The sequence below is a fragment of the Lepidochelys olivacea genome, assembly GCF_965140295.1.
Source record: "Lepidochelys olivacea isolate rLepOli2 genome assembly, chromosome: 11".
NCBI lineage: Eukaryota > Metazoa > Chordata > Testudines > Cheloniidae > Lepidochelys > Lepidochelys olivacea.
This window is the reverse complement of record NC_140421.1, coordinates 73,787,735-73,807,923: the sequence shown is the minus strand read 5'-3', so window position 1 is coordinate 73,807,923 and position 20,189 is coordinate 73,787,735.

The window sequence follows — 20,189 nt, the reverse complement described above, 5'->3', positions numbered from 1 at the left end:
TCGTGCCGGGTCGCCTGCTGGACGTCCGGGCCTATGTGGAGGGACTGATATTAAACCTGGTCAACATTTACGCCCCAAACGTGGGCCCGGAATGAGTGTGTTTCTATCGGCAGGTGTCAGCCTTCCTCGGCACCCTGGATCCTCACAAGTGCCTGGTCCTGGGCGGGGACTTCAACACCACCCGCGAGGACCGGGACTGCTCAGGAGTCAAGACATCCCAGGCAGCTGTGGGCATCCTCAGGGAGATTGTGGACCATCACTCCCTGGTGGATATCTGGCGCGACCACCACCCGGACGATGATGTCACCTTTACCTATGTCCGGGTGGAGGAGGATTGGTCGCGCCACTCCCGGTTGGACCGCATTTATTTTTCGCGTTTCCATCTGGCATGAGCTCACGCCTCCGGCGGCTGGCCGGCCCCTTCTCGGATCACCACTTGGTGACCGTGATGGCCTCTCTCAGTTCAGAGAGGCTGGGACCGGCCTATTGGCATTTTAACAACAGTTTGCTGGAGGATGTGGGCTTCATGGTGCCCTTCTGGGAGTTCTGGCTGGCCTGGCGGGGGCAACGGTGTGCCTTTCCCTCAGCGAGGCAGTGGTGGGATGTGGGGAAGGTGTGCGCACGGCTCTTCTGCCACGACTACACCTGGGGTGCCACGTGGCAGAGGGATGTGGTGATAGGGCAGTTGGAACGGGAGGTCTTAGAGCTAGAGAGGCATCTGGCCTCCAGCCCCAAGGATCCACCCCTCCTTGCAGCATACTGGGAGAAGCAGGAGGAGCTCCGGGCCCTGGAGGACCATCGAACCCTGGGCGCTTTTGTTCAATCCCGCATCCATCTCCTTCGGGAGATGGATTGTGGCTCCCGCTTCTTCTGTGCCCTGGAGAAAAGGAGGGGGGCCAAGAAGCATGTCACCTGCCTCCTGGTGGGGGACGGTACATCCCTCACGGATCCAGAAGAGATGCGTGGAAGGGCCAGGGCCTTTTACACTAGCTTTTCTTCCTGGATCCAACCGACGCCGAAGCCCACAGGGTGCTCCGGACCGAACTCCCGATGGTCAGTGCGGGCGACCAAGACCGGCTGGAGCTGCCTCTCTCTCTGGCCGAGCTCTCAGAAGCCCTCCGCCGCATGCCCACCAATAAATCTCCAGGCATGGACGGGCTGACCGTGGAGCTCTACCGCGTGTTCTGGGACATCCTCAGCCTGGACCTTGTCATCGTCTGGGCCGAGGCCTTGCAAAGCGGGGTCCTCCCTCTCTCGTGCAGGCGAGCTGTGCTCGCCTTATTGCCAAAGAATGGGGACCTCCGCAACCTACGGAATTGGCATCCCGTCTCGCTCCTCAGCACAGACTACAAGGTCGTAGCGAAGGCCATTTCGCTGCGGCTGGGGTCCGTGCTGGCCAACGTGGTCCATCCTGACCAGACTTACCCTGTCCCGGGCTGCACCATATTTAATAACTTGTATTTGGTCCGGGACCTCTTGGAGTTGGGGCGTAGGGATGGTCTGTCGTTCGCCCTCCTGTCCCTGGACCAGGAGAAGGCGTTCGACAGGGTGGAGCATGGGTATCTCCTGGGCACTCTGCGGGCGTTTCACTTCAGTCCCCAGTTCATGGGCTTTCTCCAGGTGCTGTACACTGACGTGGAGTGTCTGGTCAGGCTCAAATGAGCCGGTCAGCTTTGGGCGGGGAGTACGGCGGGGTGCCCCCTCTCAGGCCAGCTGTATGCTCTGGCGATTGAGCCCTTCCTCCGCCGGAGGTTGACGGGGTTGGTGCTTTGGGAGCCGGAGCTACGGCTGGTCTGTTGACGTACGCCGATGACATGCTCCTTGTGGTTTAGGACCCGAATGACCTGGTGCGGGTGGAAGCCTGCCAGGCCATTTACTCGGCGGCCTCCTCCGCCCGGGTCAACTGGATCAAGAGCTCTGGCCTGGTGGTCGAGGACGGGTGGCAGGCGAGCTCCCTCCCACCCACGCTTCAAGCCATCCGGTGGAGCGCGAGTCCGCTGCTCCATCTTGGCGTTTATCTATCCGCCACACATCCTTCTCCGCCAGAGAACTAGCAGGATTTGGAGGCCAGTGTGGGTGAGCGGTTGCGGAGATGGACAGGACTGTTCCGGTGTCTCTCCCTGCGAGGGAGGGCGCTGGTGCTGAACCAGCTAGTCCTGTCCATGCTCTGGCACCGGCTCAACACCCTGAGCCCGGCCCTGAGGATCCTGGCCAGGCTCCAGAGGATGGTTCTGGATTTCTTTGGGCCAGGGCTGCACTGGGTCTCTGCAGGGGTCCTGAGTCTCCCCCTGGAGGAAGGAGAACAGGACCTGGTTTGCTTGCACAGCCAGGTCCATGTCTTCCACCTTCAGGCCCTGCCTTTATGGTGCAGGTAGTCCGGCACGGAGCAAGTTGGCGCATGCCTTCCTCCGCCGCCCCCGAGGGCTCCGATATGTCTGGCAGCTCTTTTTTTCTCCATCCGAAGGGTCTTCTGCAAGACCTCTCTGAGCTGTCGGTCTTCTACCAGGACCTCCTCCAGACCTGGAAGCTTCTTTCAGTGACCAGTTCCTTTATGGCCACCGAGGGGGCGGACCTCCTTGTGGAGCCTCTGCTACACAACCTCAATCTATGTGTGCAGGTGGCGGAGTCTCCCTCAGTGTGTCGGAGGTTGGTCCTGGCAGAAACCTCCAGAGTCAGAGACCTCCTGGACTACGACGGGGGGACTGGGTGGCGCCCCATGTGCTCAGATGACGCATGGGGCTTTCCACCATTCCAACCCCTAGGCGCGTACTCCAAGAGGTGAAGGCCGCCTTGTCACCCGATTCTCTCGTTTTCCTGCAGCAAACCCTGCAAGAAGGCGCTCTCCGCCAAACCCCTCACCCTTGGCCCTCCGGACATTTTTCTTGGGCCCCTGTTCTGCGAGCCCCCCCGGCCTCCCCTCTCCCACACTCCAATCTGGCTGCATACCCTGCAGCCAGTCCGGTGTCAAACTGCGCCCGGAAACCATCTGTACACGCTCCTGCTCCTTACACTGCACTTCCTCACCCTCGCGTCCTGCCCCGACACCAAATGACGGGACTATCTTCCACCTAAAGAGAGTGAGGAGCCCCGGTGGGCCAGCCTTTATTCCACCTTGGTCCCACGGCCCGCCGGAGACATCGATTGGCGGCTCCTTCATGGAGCTGTGAGCGTGGGCGTGCACCTGGCGCGGTTCACCCCTATACCCGAGGCCTGCCCCTTTTGCGGCATGAGGGAGAACCTGGCGCACACCTATCTCGAATGTGCCAGGTTGCAGCCCCTATTCCGGCTCCTCCAGAACCTCTTGTTGAGGTTCTGGCTGCACTTCTCCTCACACTTGTTCCTCTTTGCGCACCCTATCCATGGCCCCACAATGTCACGAGACCTCCTCGTCAACCTCCTCCTGGCCGTGGCCAAAGTTTCCATCTATAATACTAGGAGGAGGATGTTGGACGAGGGGGTGCTCTGCGACTGTGGGGCCTATTTCCGTTCCTCCCTAGTTTCACACATCTGGGCAGAGTTCCACTGGGCAGCGTCCACTGGCTCCCTTGACAACTTTGAGGAGCAGTGGGTGCTGTCCGGGGTTCTCTGCTCGGTGTCCCCATCCGGTATCCTTGTTTTGAACCTCTGACCTTCACTCCAACCCCTGTTTTTCATTAGTTGTCCCCCACATTTACTTGGTCCCTGGGTCCAGTGATCCCTTCCTCTAGGCTGGGGGAGGGGCCTTTAGAAGTAGGCAGGCTTGTGCCCACCCACCTCGCGGGTTTCCAATAAGATCCCTCTACAGGGTGTCAAACAACCAATCAACAGCCATTGTCCAGTAAGAGAGCTACAAAGCAATGACTCACCTGCATGAGGCCACACCAGGGGAATTGCTCAACCTTGCTTGGAGAGACTCAGCAATGCCCACCAGACATGCCTGGACTTGTGCTCCCCAAGCACGTGGACTGAGGGTATAAAACACACAGAATGGACACATACTGAGCCCCTCTCCTGCCCCCACCTATGCTGCAAGCAACCAAGACACTAAGAAGAAGACGCGATTCCAACAAAGGAGATTGGCCCAGGTTTAAGGAGCAAACGTGTATAATAAGGACTGCAATATCCTGTGGGGTGAGAAAAACTGCTTAATCTAGTTGCTGTCCAGTCTAATAGGGTTGAGAGTTTAGATTGCGTGCTTATATTTTATTTTATTTTGGTAACCACTCTGACTTTTTGCCTATCACTTAATATCACTTAAAATCTATCCTTGTAATTAATAAATTTGTTTGTTTATTCTACCTGAAGCAGTGCATTTGGTTTGAAGCTTGTCAGAGACTCTCATTGGGATAATAAGCCTGGTACATATCAATTTCTTTGTTAAACTGATGAACTCATATAAGCTTGCAGCGTCCAGCAAGATGGAAGTTCCTAGGGTTGTGTCTGGGGCTGGAGATATTGGCTAGTATCATTCGGTTGCACAATCCAAGGAGCAGCTTACATGCCAGAGGCTGTGCGTGAACAGCCCAGGAACGGGGGTTCTCACAGCAGAGCAGGATAAGGCTAGCTCCCAGACTCAAGGATTGGAGTGACCTAGCAGATCACTGGTCCGGATAACATCAGGGAAAGGTCACAGACTGCTGTGTTGGTGGGAAAGTTCCTCCCACCAACAGAGCTACCACCTCTCACGGAGATGTATCAACTAAGCTGATGGCACAGCTCTCTTCCTTTGGTATAGAAAGTCTTCATTGAAGCACTACAGCAGCACAGCTGCATCCCTGCTTTGCTGATGTAGCATTTTAAGGGTAGAACTGCCCAAAGTAAAACACCGCAATATAAAGCATGCGGGTTACACAGCTACATGAGAGGGAAGACGGGATGAGGCGAAGGAAACCTGGGTGCATTAGCAAACTAAACCAAAATCCCGCATTGGTTCTTAGCTAGGAGAACAAAATACTAAAAGAAAGGAGTCAATTAATTATTCATTAATTTAATGAATGAATGACTTAATTAGTTCGTTTGTTCTTGCTGATCTTGAAGCCAACAGAACCGTCTGAACTATTATTCCCTCTCAGGGAAAATAAAAGACAATGAAGAGACAAGACATTTCCTTGTTCAAAATAAGTTTCAAATTAATTAATATAGAGCTTGAGTGCTGGCACCTTGGCTCGGATCCTGCAGAGAGATCTGCGTGGGCAAGCCTTAAGCCTATGCGGAGCCTTTTGACTATAACAGCAGACAAGGAGGGAATCTGATTCCAGGATCAGGGCCTTCGGTGCATCATCAGAAGTAGAGCTTAGACAATAATTGATTTTATGGTTTGGGAGCTAAACTGAAAATTCTGGGGAAAAAAATCAGAAACTTTTTTTTTAGCTTTTCATTGTGTTTTAGGTCATTTGTGCATGTTTTTCATCTTAGCTTGTTTGTTTTTTTAAACTTGGCAAATTGCTTAACAAAATGCCATTTCAAAGGAAAAAATTGAAATGTTTCTTTTCAAAATGGTCTGCACAAAAGGTTTAGAATTTTTCAAGAGAATATGTGTCCATTTTTTCATTTTATGGCCAAAACTATTCACTGAATTCAACTCGCAAATAGTTGAGGTGATCACAAAACCATATTTTTTGGTGAATGTATTATTTCATAGAACCATAGAATCATTGGATTGGAAGGGACCTCGAGAGGTCATCTAGTCTAGGCCCCTGCACTCATGGCAGGACTAAGTATTTGCCCCCCAAAACTGCCCATCTCTAATCATCGATCTTCCCAGATCTAGATATCAACAGCTACGCAATGTGATGGCACTACTGGATAAGTACACCTTAACGGACAAGTCTTCATTTAAACATATGAGAGGCAAAATTGAAATCATCGCCTGGAACGTACAGAATCTTAACTCCCTCCTGAGAAGTCCTAACGCCTTTTCATCCATCCAAAATCATGATAATCGGCTGAAGTCTCTGACATGAGACTCATTGGAAAAATGGAGACATTGAATGAAGAAAAACATTCAGCCTGATTATAGCTCAGGTGGTCTTTCACACACCATGGAAGTTGCTAGTCCAGTCTTCTCTCATTTGAATTACAGTATCTTCAGACATGAATCAGACTCAGATGGTAGACAGAATTGCACATCTTCAAACAGACAGCACTATTTGCTCAGTGGCCACACAATATTTCATCAATAGAAATAATCTTCACTCTTCTAATTACTTTTATTTTGCTTATAGAATTGCAAACTGCACACTTGGAGATTTCAGTTTAGTTTCTTCAAAAGTATTAGATCAGTCTTCACCTATGTCAAGTCCACTGAAAATGACTGAAAGTGTTCCAGAGCTTAATTTAATGAAAGTGAAAGTGAAAAGAATGGAGAGTGAAAAATCTTAAGAAAAACACCAGTAATATCCTTATTACTTTGGTATGTAATGATTGAGGCCTCATTTACACACAGTTTTGTCCCAATCTATTTTGCTTAGGGATGTGATTTTTTTACCATATTAGTTAAAGTGGTACTACCTTTACTGTGGACTCAGTTATATCAGTAGAAAAGTGCATCATACTGTGTTATGTTCATGGCTTGCACTCAGAGAAGATAAAAACATCAAATACTCTTTCTGGAAGGTTGCAACATAACACTACCTTATTTCTTAGAATCTAGAACCTTAACACGCCAGAAACAAAACCAGAGAGAGACAAAGCAGGCTGCTCACTCAGGCAGTGAGGCCAACCTTGCTCTAGACTGTCCCTTTGCAGACTGATTGCTGAAGTCCCAGATCACATGATTCCCTATAGAGCCACCTAGCTTTCAAGCAAGACCAGGAAAGTTGGAAACCCCTAACACTTAAAGTGGTAGCTTATAATTTAGCAAAGTTTTCAATACCCTACATACCCCTTACATTTACAAAAATAAGATGCTCCAGTGTAAGAACCTTTGTAGTGATATAACTGTGTCTGCACTAGCAGGTTGTGCCTCTTTAACTATACTGCTTCAAACCAATACAGTTAAAGCAGTACAAAAGCTGTGTGTAGACAAGCCCTGAGATTTTCAAAGCTGTGTAAGAAATCTGACTGGCCAGTTCCCATTAAAATAAATGGCAATTTGACGTCTAAATCCCATAGGTAACTTTGAAAGCCTCAGTCAATGTGTCCTCTCAGTTGGATTATCATTTTGATACCAGATTAGACATTTACATAGAGGGTTTCCGATCTCCTTTGCACTGAAATAATCCCACTGGCTTCAACAGTTTGCTCCTAATTTACACCTCCACCTCCACTGTGGTCAGCATCCGTGCAGCTAACCCAAGGGCAGACAACAGATACGCTGGAGGGGTTCTGTAGTGTTGAGACTAGTGCCTTTAAGGGCTGAACTTCCCAGTCAGAGTGACTGTGACGCTCTTGCTATTATTGGAACAGACTAAGAATACGCACCTGAAGTGATCACTGAGAGCCTTGATTGACAACTGACCAACACAGGTTCTATTGGCTACAGTAGGCAAAGCCTTAGGAGGATTTATATGGCAGTGCAGTACATGGAGATAGCTGCAGAAGCATCCTGGCGTCTATAAAGCAGGAGCCGTACTGTTGGGGAAGGTCAGTTGGATTCCTGACTCAGCCAGCCCCTCGCTGCCCTTTGCAGAAGGAGATGTCAGTCTCCCACAGACCTGTGTTTTACTGCCCTTAGCTCTTCTGTTCACCACACCTTTATTGTTTTCCTTTTCTCCCAAGCACCCAGAGAACGCCCCGAACTAGCAAGCGTGCCACATCCCGCTCTGGCTGCAAGGCAGCAAGGGGCATGCAAACGGGGAGCCTTTTATAAGCAGCCTGCCCTGGGGCTCTAGGTAAGTGTTTGGAGGGTATGAGGCAGGTAACGGCACTGAACACTCATTCAGAACAGTCCCAAGGGAACCTTTACCGTTGTGTCAGTGCAGCCTATTTGCCAAAACAGGAAGTGACTGGGCACTTATTAAAAACAGGAAGTGACTGGGCACTTTTTAAAAACGACGCTTTAAAAATGCCTGTTATATCATTGTTTTGTTGCGGCAAGGGCACGATGTGAAAGGGAGGCTGCACAAATCATGCTGCAGGCATGGGTCACTAGTTCTGAATCAGATGGGACAGCCAGGGACACCACTGTCAGCACCAGCTTTCATGTTCCCACTCACCTGCCCTACAGAACAGGTAGGATACAGCCAGTCAGTGGGAGTTATTTGTTTTCTTTCATTAGACAATGGAAAACTGACAGATGAAACAAGGACTTGCCAAGGAATCTGAGTCTTTTAGCCTTTCCTATGAGTTTTCACAGTATGGACTGATCCCAGGCTCTTCTGTGTGGCTCCTCTTCATGCTGCACCTGACTTGGAGGACCAGTCCTGATGAACTCAGGCAAGATTCCCATTGACTGGGTGAGGACTAGAGACGGGCAGGCATTTTTTTGACAACATGGATTTTTGTGAGAAAATGCTGCTTCGTTGAAGCCAAAACTTTTCATGGCAAGGTATTGGTTTGGACAGGAAACATTTCCCAGGTCCAGGGTAGAATTTCTGGGCAAAACCAGAGTGACCAGGCAGAAGAATGCCTGATGGTCTGATGGCTAGGGTGCTCCTTCCCCCATCCCAGACAAGGTTACTGTCTATTGTTTTGCAAAGAATACCTTCCCTGGGTTTGTCCTGATATGTACTGGGGAAAATATTTGAAATCTCAGAGTTTCCAAGGATGGGAAAACCATTTACCACCCAGTTGTAATGTGGACTCTTCTGTCCCTCTGGCCACTAACAGGAAAGCCGAATCAAGCCCTTTCCTAAGGGGCACCAGATGTAGGCCAGGCATGGGATCTTCCTTCAGATCCACAAAGCGAATCTCATGCCTGATTCTTCTCCCAGTTACACCAGGGTAACACTAGAATAACTCAGTTGACATGAATGGTATTACTCTGGATTTACACCAACATTCCTCTGTCCCAAGAGGCCCAGAACTCCCAGAATGCTCTAGCAGGGAAGAAAAGCTGAATATCAGAATTGTGATCAAGTTTATGCTTCAGCCTTTTACCTTGTCCAAACTGTTGTGTTAGCTGCCACAATGGTTGTTTACACTGATCCTGTGCAGCACTGGGTCAGCTAGCACAACGGCTGAGGACCACATTCACACTCATGGGCAATGCACAGCATAGGCCAGGCCAGAGAATGGAATTTTGTCTTTTGACTTGAGCACTGAAGGGTAAGATTGCAATATTCAGCTTTCAGGAGGGGGAAGAAAACCTGGTGTGACATTTAAAAGCAAGTGATTGATAGTTCAGGTCCTCAGCAGAAGAGTTTGTATTGAGGCAGCATGCCCCCTGCTCACTGACAGCACTGGCTGGCTGGCTGACACTGTCAGCTTTTTTACCCGAGATGTACCTTGGACATGTTCTAGTTGCTGTCAAGGAGACTGGTCTTTTTGTTGCTTTTGCTTGAGCATCTTCTGAAAAACTAAAAGTCTAAGACAAATCTTTGAAAGCCCACGTTGTGCTCTCTCCTCTGGCTCTATTTCAGTCGCTATCTTTCCAGGGCTTAAAAAATTACCCTCCGCTTCTGCAGTTTCCCTCCTTTCAGAAGTTAACTTTTAATAAAGGCTGGAGTGAGGGAGCAGTTTGGCTCTGAGCTGACCCTGGATTTTAAACAGCCCTGACTTCTGCGGATTTGCCTTTGGTTCAAATCTAATTTCCATCCCCTCAAAAAATCTTCAGATCCTCCTTCCTCCTTACTGAAAATCAGTTTCATATCTTTAGGGAGCAGAACAGAACAGTGTGGTTCACAGATAAAAAAGAATTACTCTGAGTTGCTTTTAAAAAAAACCTGGTATTGATGTGCACCAAGTCTCCTGTTTGCTAGTGGGTAATTGAATCAATTAACAAGTATCCGTTTATTTATTTCCCTAGTTTATGGATGTAAGCAGTTTGTATAGCAGTTTGTAACCAGGTCCAGCTGTAACTTGCCTGCCATTATGCTGAACACACGTGAATATTTAGACCAGTGCAGCATCCATCCAAGGCTAGTGTCACTCCCGTGCCAAATTCAGACCTGGTGTGAATGGGGTGAGCTGATTCATGCCAAGGGTATGTGAGCATCTTGGACTACACGGCACATTGGAGCTGAGTTTGGCAGCAATTACATGGTAAGGCTTGGCACAATGGAGAACCCCATTCTCACCAGCCTCCTGCCACAAGCTTCCTCCCAGTCCAGCTTAGAATGTCATCCCAGACTGCTGCTCTGAGCTCCCCTCCTTTCCCAGGGGAAAGGCAGCAACAGCAGCCACCAGGCAGGAATCTGACAGTCAGGAGTGGGACGGGGAGGCCTGAAAAGGGGCCACAGCTGGGCTGGGCCACGAGGCTCACAGAGAGAAATGCTTGCCCTGCATGTCATGTGGCGCCCATGCTTATGACGTGTAGGAACTCAAAAGGGCAGGCATGTCCTCAGGGGCATAGCTGCTGCAGGTGCATGAGAGAGGTCAGCATGCCTTGTTCACGTCCCCAGCCAGCTCACCCTCCTTCCATTCCAGCTGAACTTCTAAGCTGTACAGGATGGATCTCCTCTCCCAGGGCATCATTAGAGTTTTGTGACTGGACGAGGCACCGACTCTGCGGAGTTCTTATGCGCCACCACAGTAGGGGTTCTGCAGGAAAAATGCCTTCCCTAGATGCTTCCCCCCCCCCCCCCGATGCCTACATTTTTGTATTGCCCTCCTTCCGTGTTGCTTGGTCTCCTGCACAGAGCGCCATGCCTGCTGGACAGTCACTTATGCAGCAGTGAAAGGGATTTTCATGGCAGGCTTTATGGGGCCATTTGCATGGCTGTATCCTGGATGCTTACGCTGTAAGGCCAGAAAGCACCATTAGCTCCTCTAGTCTGACCTCTTGTATAACACAGGCCATCTTCCAGAAAGGCATCCAGTCTTGGCTTGAAGACCTCAAGAGTTGGAGAATCCGCCACTTCCCATTGGTAGGTTGTTCCAATGCTAAATTACCCTCAGTGATAAAAATGTGTGCTACATAGCTAATGGGAATTTGCCTGGCTTCAGTTTCCAGCCCTTGGTTCTTGTTTTACCTTTCTCTGCCAGATTAAATAGACTTTTAGTACACTGTATTTTCTCCTTGTGAAGAAATAATACACTGTTATCAAGTCAGCTCTTGATCTTCTTTTCGATAAGCTAAACAGATCAAGCTCCTTAAATCGCTCACTGTAAGGCATTTCCCCAACCCTCAAATAATTTCTGCAGCACTTTTGTGCACCTCCTCCAGTTTTTGAACACCCTCTTTAAACCGTGGCCACCAGTGCATGCTTCCACTGCTGGTCTCACCAACGGTGGTGTAGCCGGGCAGTTACCCCACTCCTAAGAGAAAAAGCTAGGCTGATTGGGGAAATAGCCACAGCTGGGGCCACACCCCAATCAGGCCACAGCTGGCCCTATAAAAGGGCTGTGAGCCAGGAGCTGAGTCAGTCTCTCTCTAGCCCTTGAGAGAGAAGGACCTGACTGAGAAGGGTATTTGAGACAGAACAGTGCTGGGGAAGGGCAAAGGGAGCTAGGAGCTCCAGCCTGGTAAACCCCCAGGCTGCAGGCCTTGTCAAGGGCCCAAAAGGTACTGGGGCTGCAGAGGGACAGCCTGAGAATAGGCAAAGGCAGCAGGTCCTAACCCCTTGCCAATAATGAGTGATCATTACAGACTGCAGCCCGCCCAGTGAGTGGGGGTTAGATGATGACTGGCAGCAGCCACTGAGGCAAGATGGGGGTTCCCCTGGGAGGGGAGCCCCAGAGTGTGAGGGCACTGCTGGGGGAAGCACCCCAAGGTAAAGGGGCACCGGGGTCTGGGAGGGACACGGGGCCAGCGGCAGGTGAGACACTGGCCAGGAGGAGGTGCTCTGTATGATGGAGAGCTAATTCCCAAGATGAGCAGCAGGAGGCACCATGCTGGTGAGTCTTCACTTCGCTACAAGTACAGAGGTAAACTCACCTCCCTGCTCTGACTTACTATTCCCCAAGTTGTACATGCAAGGATCGTCAGATCTTACACAATGCCCTAGCTCTCTGTTGACACTGAACTGGGAGGAGCGGTAGATATGCGGGAGGGTAGGGATAGGCTACAGAGGGATCTAGACAAATTGGAGGATTGGGCCAAAAGAAATCTGATGAGGTTCAACAAGGATAAGTGCAGGGTCCTGCACTTAGGACGGAAGAACCCAATGCACAGCTACAGACTAGGGACCGAATGGCTAGGCAGCAGTTCTGCGGAAAAGGACCTAGAGGTGACAGTGGACGAGAAGCTGGATATGAGTCAACAGTGTGCCCTTGTTGCCAAGAAGACCAATGGCATTTTGGGCTTTATAAGTAGGGGCATTGCCAGCAGATCAAGGGACGTGATCGTTCCCCTCTATTCGACATTGTTGAGGCCTCATCTGGAGTACTGTGTCCAGTTTTGGGCCCCACACTATAAGAAGGATGTGGAGAAATTGGAGAGAGTCCAGCGAAGGGCAACAAAAATGATTAGGGGACTAGAACACATGACTTATGAGGAGAGGCTGAGGGAACTGGGATTGTTTAGTTTACGGAAGAGAAGAATGAGGGGGGATTTGATAGCTGCTTTTAACTACCTGAAAGGTGGATCCAAAGAGGATGGATCTAGACTATTCTCAGTGATAGCAAATGACAGGACAAGGAGTAATGGTCTCAAATTGCAGTGGGGGAGGTTTAGGTTGGATATTAGGAAAAACTTTTTCACTAGGAGGGTGGTGAAACATTGGAATGCGTTACCTAGGGAGGTGGTGGAATCCCCTTCCTTAGAACCTTTAAGGTCAGGCTTGACAAAGCCCTGCCTGGGATGATTTAGTTGGGATTGGTCCTGCTCTGGGCAGGGGGTTGGACTAGATGACCTCCTGAGGTCCCTTCCAACTCTGATATTCTATGATTCTACCACATAGATTATTGGTGTGTGAGCATGTGCTCAGCAATGCTGTTCTGCCCCAGCCTAACCAAAGAGTTGAGAGGGCACTTTTAGATCTCTACAGAGATGTCTATGTTCATTCTAACTGTTCTCGTCAAGTGGGATTGGAAGGAGAGAACCTTGCAAGGAAAGGAGTGACTCTTTCTTCTGAGAGCCTTCGTGCATATAACATGAGTACACTCTCCTTCACAGCAGCCAGAAAGAAAACTGAGCCTCAGGCTCCGATGCAGGAAAATGTAGCAGAAATGGCTCTGATGTCCCCAAAGTGGCTGTACTCTGGCAGCAGTGTGTTACTCGCTCTTTGCATTAGTGGCTGCCATTTTGAAAGTGCCAGTTGGGGGCTAGTGCTTTAAGACTTTGCTGCCACTGACTGTTTCAGACTGAGATCCTTAGGGGTTGTAACGTCTCTAGCTGATATTTGGAGGGGCAGGAGCATCTCCATGTGATATTCCCGCTAAGTTGTGTCAGGGTGCTGGTTTCCCTCCTTCATTCTAGCTGGGCTTCTGGTCATTTCACTGAGGAGATGACTGAGGCCCATGCCACCTTGCCACTCACCTGTCCAATTTATGCTAGTAGAAACAGGCCTCCTGGCAGACTGGATTGATCTCCTAAAGGCTCTGGGTGTTCAGGAGAGTATCCCAGACACTTCTCTCCCACTTTCTTACAAAACAAGACCCTTTCAGCCAAGCTCAAGGGAGAGAACTTGGCATGTGACTTTTTCTGTTCAGAGAGAATAACTTCTGTGATGTGTTTAACACACAAGGAGCACAGTGAAAGAAACACAGGGGCAAGAGAAAAAGGGATTGGCAATATCATGGAAGAACAAGTTGTGCATCAACTGCTGGCTTGTCTCTTCCAGATGCACTGGTTTTATTGCAAAGTCAGCAGGATGGGTGTTTACTCCTTTTTTTTTTTTTTTTTTTAAAATAGTCAGGTAACTGAGATGAATAATGCCCCACAACCTTAAATGGGCTAGCATTGTAAAGATGGTCGGAGGAGGAAAGAAGGTTAGGAACAAAGGAGCTGCCAGACTAGATCAGATACGTTTTAGTCCTGTAATTCTGTGTCTGACATTAGCCAGCAGGTGCAAGAAAGTCTGCAATAAGCAGTTATGGGATTACTTGCCCTGGGGAATGTCTCTTCCTGACCCCCATTACTTGGAGGCGAGTGGGTGCCATGAAGAAGGAGGGTTTAATATTCATTTCAAAATTCCTGGGTTTCAGAAATTTAATTAAACTAGGCAACTAGAGCCAATTCTTATATTAGCTGATTTTCCAGGATGGAACAGGCTGGTTGGCCTTTCCTACTGAGCTTCAAATAACATGAAGGATTTTGGCTTCTACTGAAAAGCCATTTGAATTTGCAACCTCTACCATAACAAGAAATGGGAAATGAGGCTCTTGCATGCAAAGACAATTCTTTCAGGTGGGGAACTCTGAAGATGCATTGGAGAGGGGCGCTACTCTGAGCAGCATTGCCAAATGAACTCAGCTGCTTATGGGCCAAGGGGTTGCCAATACTGCCAACGTTACAGCTCCATCTTTGTCTAAAGTAGTCTTGATTAAAAGATGTGAGATTCTAAGCCTAAGAGATCTTAGGCTTTCTCCTTTTACCATCATAATGCAGCCTGAAACTTACCAAAGATTTCACTAGGAGACCTAGTTCTGGTCAAACTGCAGGAGAATAGCTGTAGCTGAGGAACGGTGGGGAGGTGGGGGAGATAAACATGGGGAAATAGTTTTACTTTGTGTAATGACCCATCCACTCCCAGTCTCTATTCAAGCCTAAGTTAATTGTATCCAGTTTGCAAATTAATTCCAATTCAGCAGTCTCTCATTGGAGTCTGTTTTTGAAGGTTTTTTTTGTTGAAATATTGCCACTTTTAGGTCTGTAATCGAGTGACCAGAGAGAGTGAAGTGTTCTCCAACTGGTTTTTGAATGTTATAATTCTTGACGTCTGATTTGTGTCCATTTATTCTTTTACATAGAGACTGTCCAGTTTGACCAATGTACATGGCAGAGGAGCATTGCTGGCACATGATGGCATATATCACATTGGTAGATGTGCAGGTGAACGAGCCTCTGATGGTGTGGCTGATGTGATTAGGCCCTATGATGGTGTCCCCTGAATAGATATGTGGACACAGATGGCAACAGGCTTTGTTGCAAGGATAGGTTCCTGGGTTAGTGGTTCTGTTGTGTGGTGTGTAAAGGTTGGCCTGTCTCCCAAGATCTTTGAGAGTGATGGGTTGTCCTTCAGGATAGGTTGTAGATCCTTGACAATGCATTGGAGAGGTTTTAGTTGGGGGCTGAAGGTGATGGCTAGTGGCGTTCTGTTATTTTCTTTGTTGGGCCTGTCCTGTAGTAGGTGACTTCTGGGTACTCTTCTGGCTCTGTCAATCTGTTTCTTCTCTTCAACAGGTGGGTATTGTAGTTGTAAGAATGCTTGATAGCAGCATCACTTTCCCCATAACCTCAGCCATGCAGAACACAATGCCATCCACAGCCTCAGAAACAACTCTGACATCATAATCAAAAAGGCTGACAAAGGAGGTGCTGTCATCATCATGAATAGGTTGGAATATGAACAAGAGGCTGCTAGGCAGCTCTCCAACACCACTTTCTACAAGCCATTATCCTCTGATCCCACTAAGGGTTACCAAAAACTACAGCATTTGCTCAAGAAACTCTCCCCACTGTATTTTCCACTAAATGTATCCGATGAAGTGAGCTGTAGCTCACGAAAGCTTATGCTCAAATAAATTTGTTAGTCTAAGGTGCCACAAGTACACCTTTTCTTTGTTAGAGGAGCCCAAGACTTCCATTTCAGGGCTCATTTCTGACTGGGAAATCAGTGACTGAAGAGCAAATTCCCTCCACCTCTTGTGTTGCAGCCTGGAGGCCTCATTCCCAGCCCTATGCCAGTTCCCATTTCAGCAGGAAGAGGGTAATCTGCTTTCACGGTCCCCCTTCCCCCATACAATCCCCCTGTTTAACTGCAGTCGCAGAGAGACACCCCCCCCCTTTGCTGTGGGCAGGAGATCAGCTGCCTGCAATCAAGAACTGACCAAGTCTCTCCTGAAAAGGCAACTGGTGAATATTTTGGACAGCCAGCACTAAAAAAAACTTGACCCCGTCTCCTTGCGGCTTTCTGGACAGTGGGCCTGACTCTGACCTCCCTAATCCATCACCTTCCTGTAGGCTCACCCCAGGGGATCAGCTGGGATTTTACAGTGCTCCTTTCCACAATGTTTCTACCACCGAGTGGATAAATAAGGTGAAGAGAATTTCACTCTGATTTTCTGTTGCTTATTTTTTTCTTTCCCTCTTTAGCTCTCTCCCTGCTGCAATGACCTCTACGCTCAAAATCATTAATACACTGGGATACTGATGGGATCAGATCTGACAGGAGAAGGCCTGCTATTGATTTTTTCTTCATATTTCAGGGGGGAAAATGTTCTAGTTTCTGTCTTAAATTAGTGTGGTGCGCACTGAGTGGGTGAGATAAGAGTCTGCATCAACATCACACCGTGTGGGCCATTTAGCTAATGAGAGCTCATCAAAGGCTTTTAAAAAGCCTCCTGGTTTTGTCGTTGTCCCCCCCCGCCCCCGCCCATGCTTTGCTGGGATTGGAAGGGGCCCCTGAGACTTCTCTTATACAAAAGAGCCAATGGCAAGGAGCACAGTCTGACACCAGCAGGGCAGCGATGGCAGGAGCTGCTCCTGCATTGCCAGGTTGCTAGCAGCATACCTTCCCTGCTCCCCGCGTGGAAGTTCTCTGGGGCAAGGCCTGGCATTTTACCCTGTGTTCATACCTAGCACAACAGGATCCTGATCCAGGATTATAAAACAAATCAATAATAATAAAGGCCATCCTTGCCCAGCTCCTCAGTCTGGATTTCCCCATACCCCAGGGACTCTTGATTGGGCTCACTCTTTCTCCTGAAGGTCTTTACGATAGCCAGTTTTTTAGGATGGCATCCATGCCATCCCATTGGTCACATGGCAGAGGAAAGGTTATTCAAGCCAAAAAGGGGCATCCCCTGGTTCTCCTTCCTACCTATGCTTATTAACTGCGGAATTTAGAAAAAAAAAATAAAACAGCCGGCTGCCTTTCATTCTATGCTCAGATTAGACCTGCTATGGATTCAAAATAGAGCCATAAAGACTCACTTGACTTTTCCTCTTCCATTCTGTCCTTGGTGACAGGCTAGTGGCCAGGTAACCCTTAGACACTGGTAAACAGCAAATTAAAAAACAGGCTCTGACCACTCTTATCCCTGGGATGGAATTAGATACTGTGGCGAAAGGGCCCTAACATATATGCTGCTGCCAGACTCACAACTGGACCCTGGGCAAAGCAGCGTTACCAATGCTCATGATTTTATCACAAGTCTCTTGCTATTGGGGGTTCATCTTAAAGCCCCAGCAAATGGAATCAAGAGATTGCATGAGAAGCTCAGCTTGTGTTAAAAACAAAACAACACACACACACACACACACAAACCCACTAGGTTTCTATCCCTCTTCATTGTGAAGAAAAGGTTGGAAATGTGATGTGCATCCACCCTAAAAGACTCAGAACCTGGAAGACAAATAAAAAGACCCCACATCTATTATTTTATTGATTTAAGCCACTCTCATGATTTTTGGGTGTCTGATTCCTGATTTGTGAGTGCCTGGGGCTGATGATACTGCCTGTATCCTGGTGGTGCCTAAGACAGCCCAGCTTGTGCAAAAAACAATAACTAGGACATAACTCTTCAATTTTCAAAGAAGCACCTTTCTGTTGTCTCTTATGCCGAGCCTTCAGTGTGGGAGGCATTCCCCGCAAACCTCCACAAAACTACTTCATTACCCTCCTTCAAGCTCTCCTTTGCTGTGAGGCCTACAAAAAACCTTGAGAACAGCTATGCTGCTGGTGTGCTGAGACCACAGCCTGTGGTGCTGAACCATGCTGCCTCACTGTTTCCTTACGGTCCTTCCCCTCCCCATGCCTCTCCCACAGCCACACCGGGTGTACCCCACCTCTGTTTGCTGTCTCTTGATTTATGTTTACATTGCAAGCTCCTCGGGGCAGGGACTGGCTTTGTGTTCTGTGTTTGTACAATGCCTAGCACAGTGGGCTCTGGGTATGGGATTAGAGCTGCTAGGCACTATGGCAATATAAATAATAAATATTAATTCATTGAGGTCCCCCCATGACTCCAATCTTTTGAATAATGAAACTGCCAAAGCAGTCTCCAGCTCTTGCTACTTAGGTTCTATACTCACCAGTTCCTCCAACTCTCACATAGAGGGTCTTCACTGGATTGGCATTGCAGCGTCTGCCATGGGTCATTTACAACAAATATGGAGTCAGCATCAACTCGGCATGACAACTGCATTTAGGATCTGTTTGAGCTATATTCTCTCCATCCTGCTGTACGGTTGTGAAACACGGACACTGTGCCAGACAGGGCAAAGCTGGAGGCTTTCCACACAAAATGCCAATGTCGTAGATCGGGCATAAAGTGGAATGACTTCATTTGTAATGCAGATGTTTATGGTTGCTTCAATCTACAGAGTACTGGGGCCATTGTCTGCAGATTGTGCCTTACACTTCTCGGACATGTCACCAGAATGCCGCAAGACATCCCGGCAAAAATCAAGTGATTTTTCTACAGCCATGAAGGTTCCTGACCTCCCCAAAAGCCACTACGTCAAAAGTTCCTTGGGGGTCTAAAAAGAAAATTCTACCTCAGGATAATTACAGAGAGCCCCCTGCCCCACTATTCCGAATCTGCCATTCATACCTTTAGTGTTCCCTGTGCAGCTGGGGATCGGTGTTATCTCCTAGCTTGTGGCACCTATAGGAATGCCCAACAACAATTAGCCCAAACCGCACACTGTGTTGAATGTTATCTCTGTGGAAACGCTGATTCTTCTCCCCATCTCACAGCTTTGCAAAATAACAAATGGGTTTGAGACATCCAGGTTTGGCTAGGAGTAACCCCCAATGAGAACAAGGCCAAATACCCAGTGGGAGACTAATGACATCACTCTACCCCCTAGAAAACACCACAGAACATCTAGAATTAACTCATGGACAACAAGCTTTGTGTGGTCAAATACAGTGGCATCCCTTCCTCTATCTCTGTCTCTTCCCTTGGGGGATGGACTGGGGACAGATACGTCTTGGAAAAACCCTGCAAAAGCATGAAGACAATCAGCTCAACCTCCCTTGAAGGTGCTCACAGCACACATATATATGATTATACAGTCATGTTTGACTAAGTTTTTTTTCTGAATTAGTTCTCCTAATCTCATAGGTCACAATTCCAGCCATTAGCCTGGGCAGAAGTCAGTTTAATTCTTCAAAAACTCTCGGAATGAAATGTGTAATATTTATTTTTTTCCTATGGAAATTATCATTCTCTATTCTATAAAACTTCCCTATTCCCACAAAATTGTACAAGTGTCTAGTTTATAGATTTGGCATTCTGTCTCCTCACTCCTACCAGCAATAAACTGGAGTGAAGGCTTGGCTATATGGCAAGTCACTGCTCAGCAAGCCAGAGTGTGAGCATTCCACACCAGCTTGCCATGCAGCGATGTCCAGTGTGGCCACTACTAGAGCGCATTGAAAGTCCTGGGATCACACTCCTCAACTTTCAGTGTACAGTAGCACAGTCCACATGTGATGTTACTGCATGGCCATACAGAGGGACCTAGACAAATTAGAGGATTGGGCCAAAAGAAATCTGATGAGGTTCAACAAGTGCAGAGTCCTGCACTTAGGATGGAAGAATCCAATGCACTGTTACAGACTAGGGACCGAAAGGCTCGGCAGCAGTTCTGCGGAAAAGGACCTAGGGGTTACAGTGGACGAGAAGCTGGATATGAGTCAACAGTGTGCCCTTGTTGCCAAGAAGGCCAATGGCATTTTGGGATGTATAAGTAGGGGCACTGCCAGCAGATCAAGGGATGTGATCGTTCCCCTCTATTCGACATTGTTGAGGCCTCATCTGGAGTACTGTGTCCCGTTTTGGGCCCCACACTACAAGAAAGATGTGGAAAAATTGGAAAGCATCCAGCGGAGGGCAACGAAAATGATTAGGAGACTGGAACACATGACTTATGAGGAGAGGCTGAGGGAACTGGGATTGTTTAATCTGCGGAAGAGAAGAATGAGGGGGGATTTGATAGCTGCTTTCAACTACCCAAAAGGGGGTTCCAAAGAGGATGGATCTAGACTGTTCTCAGT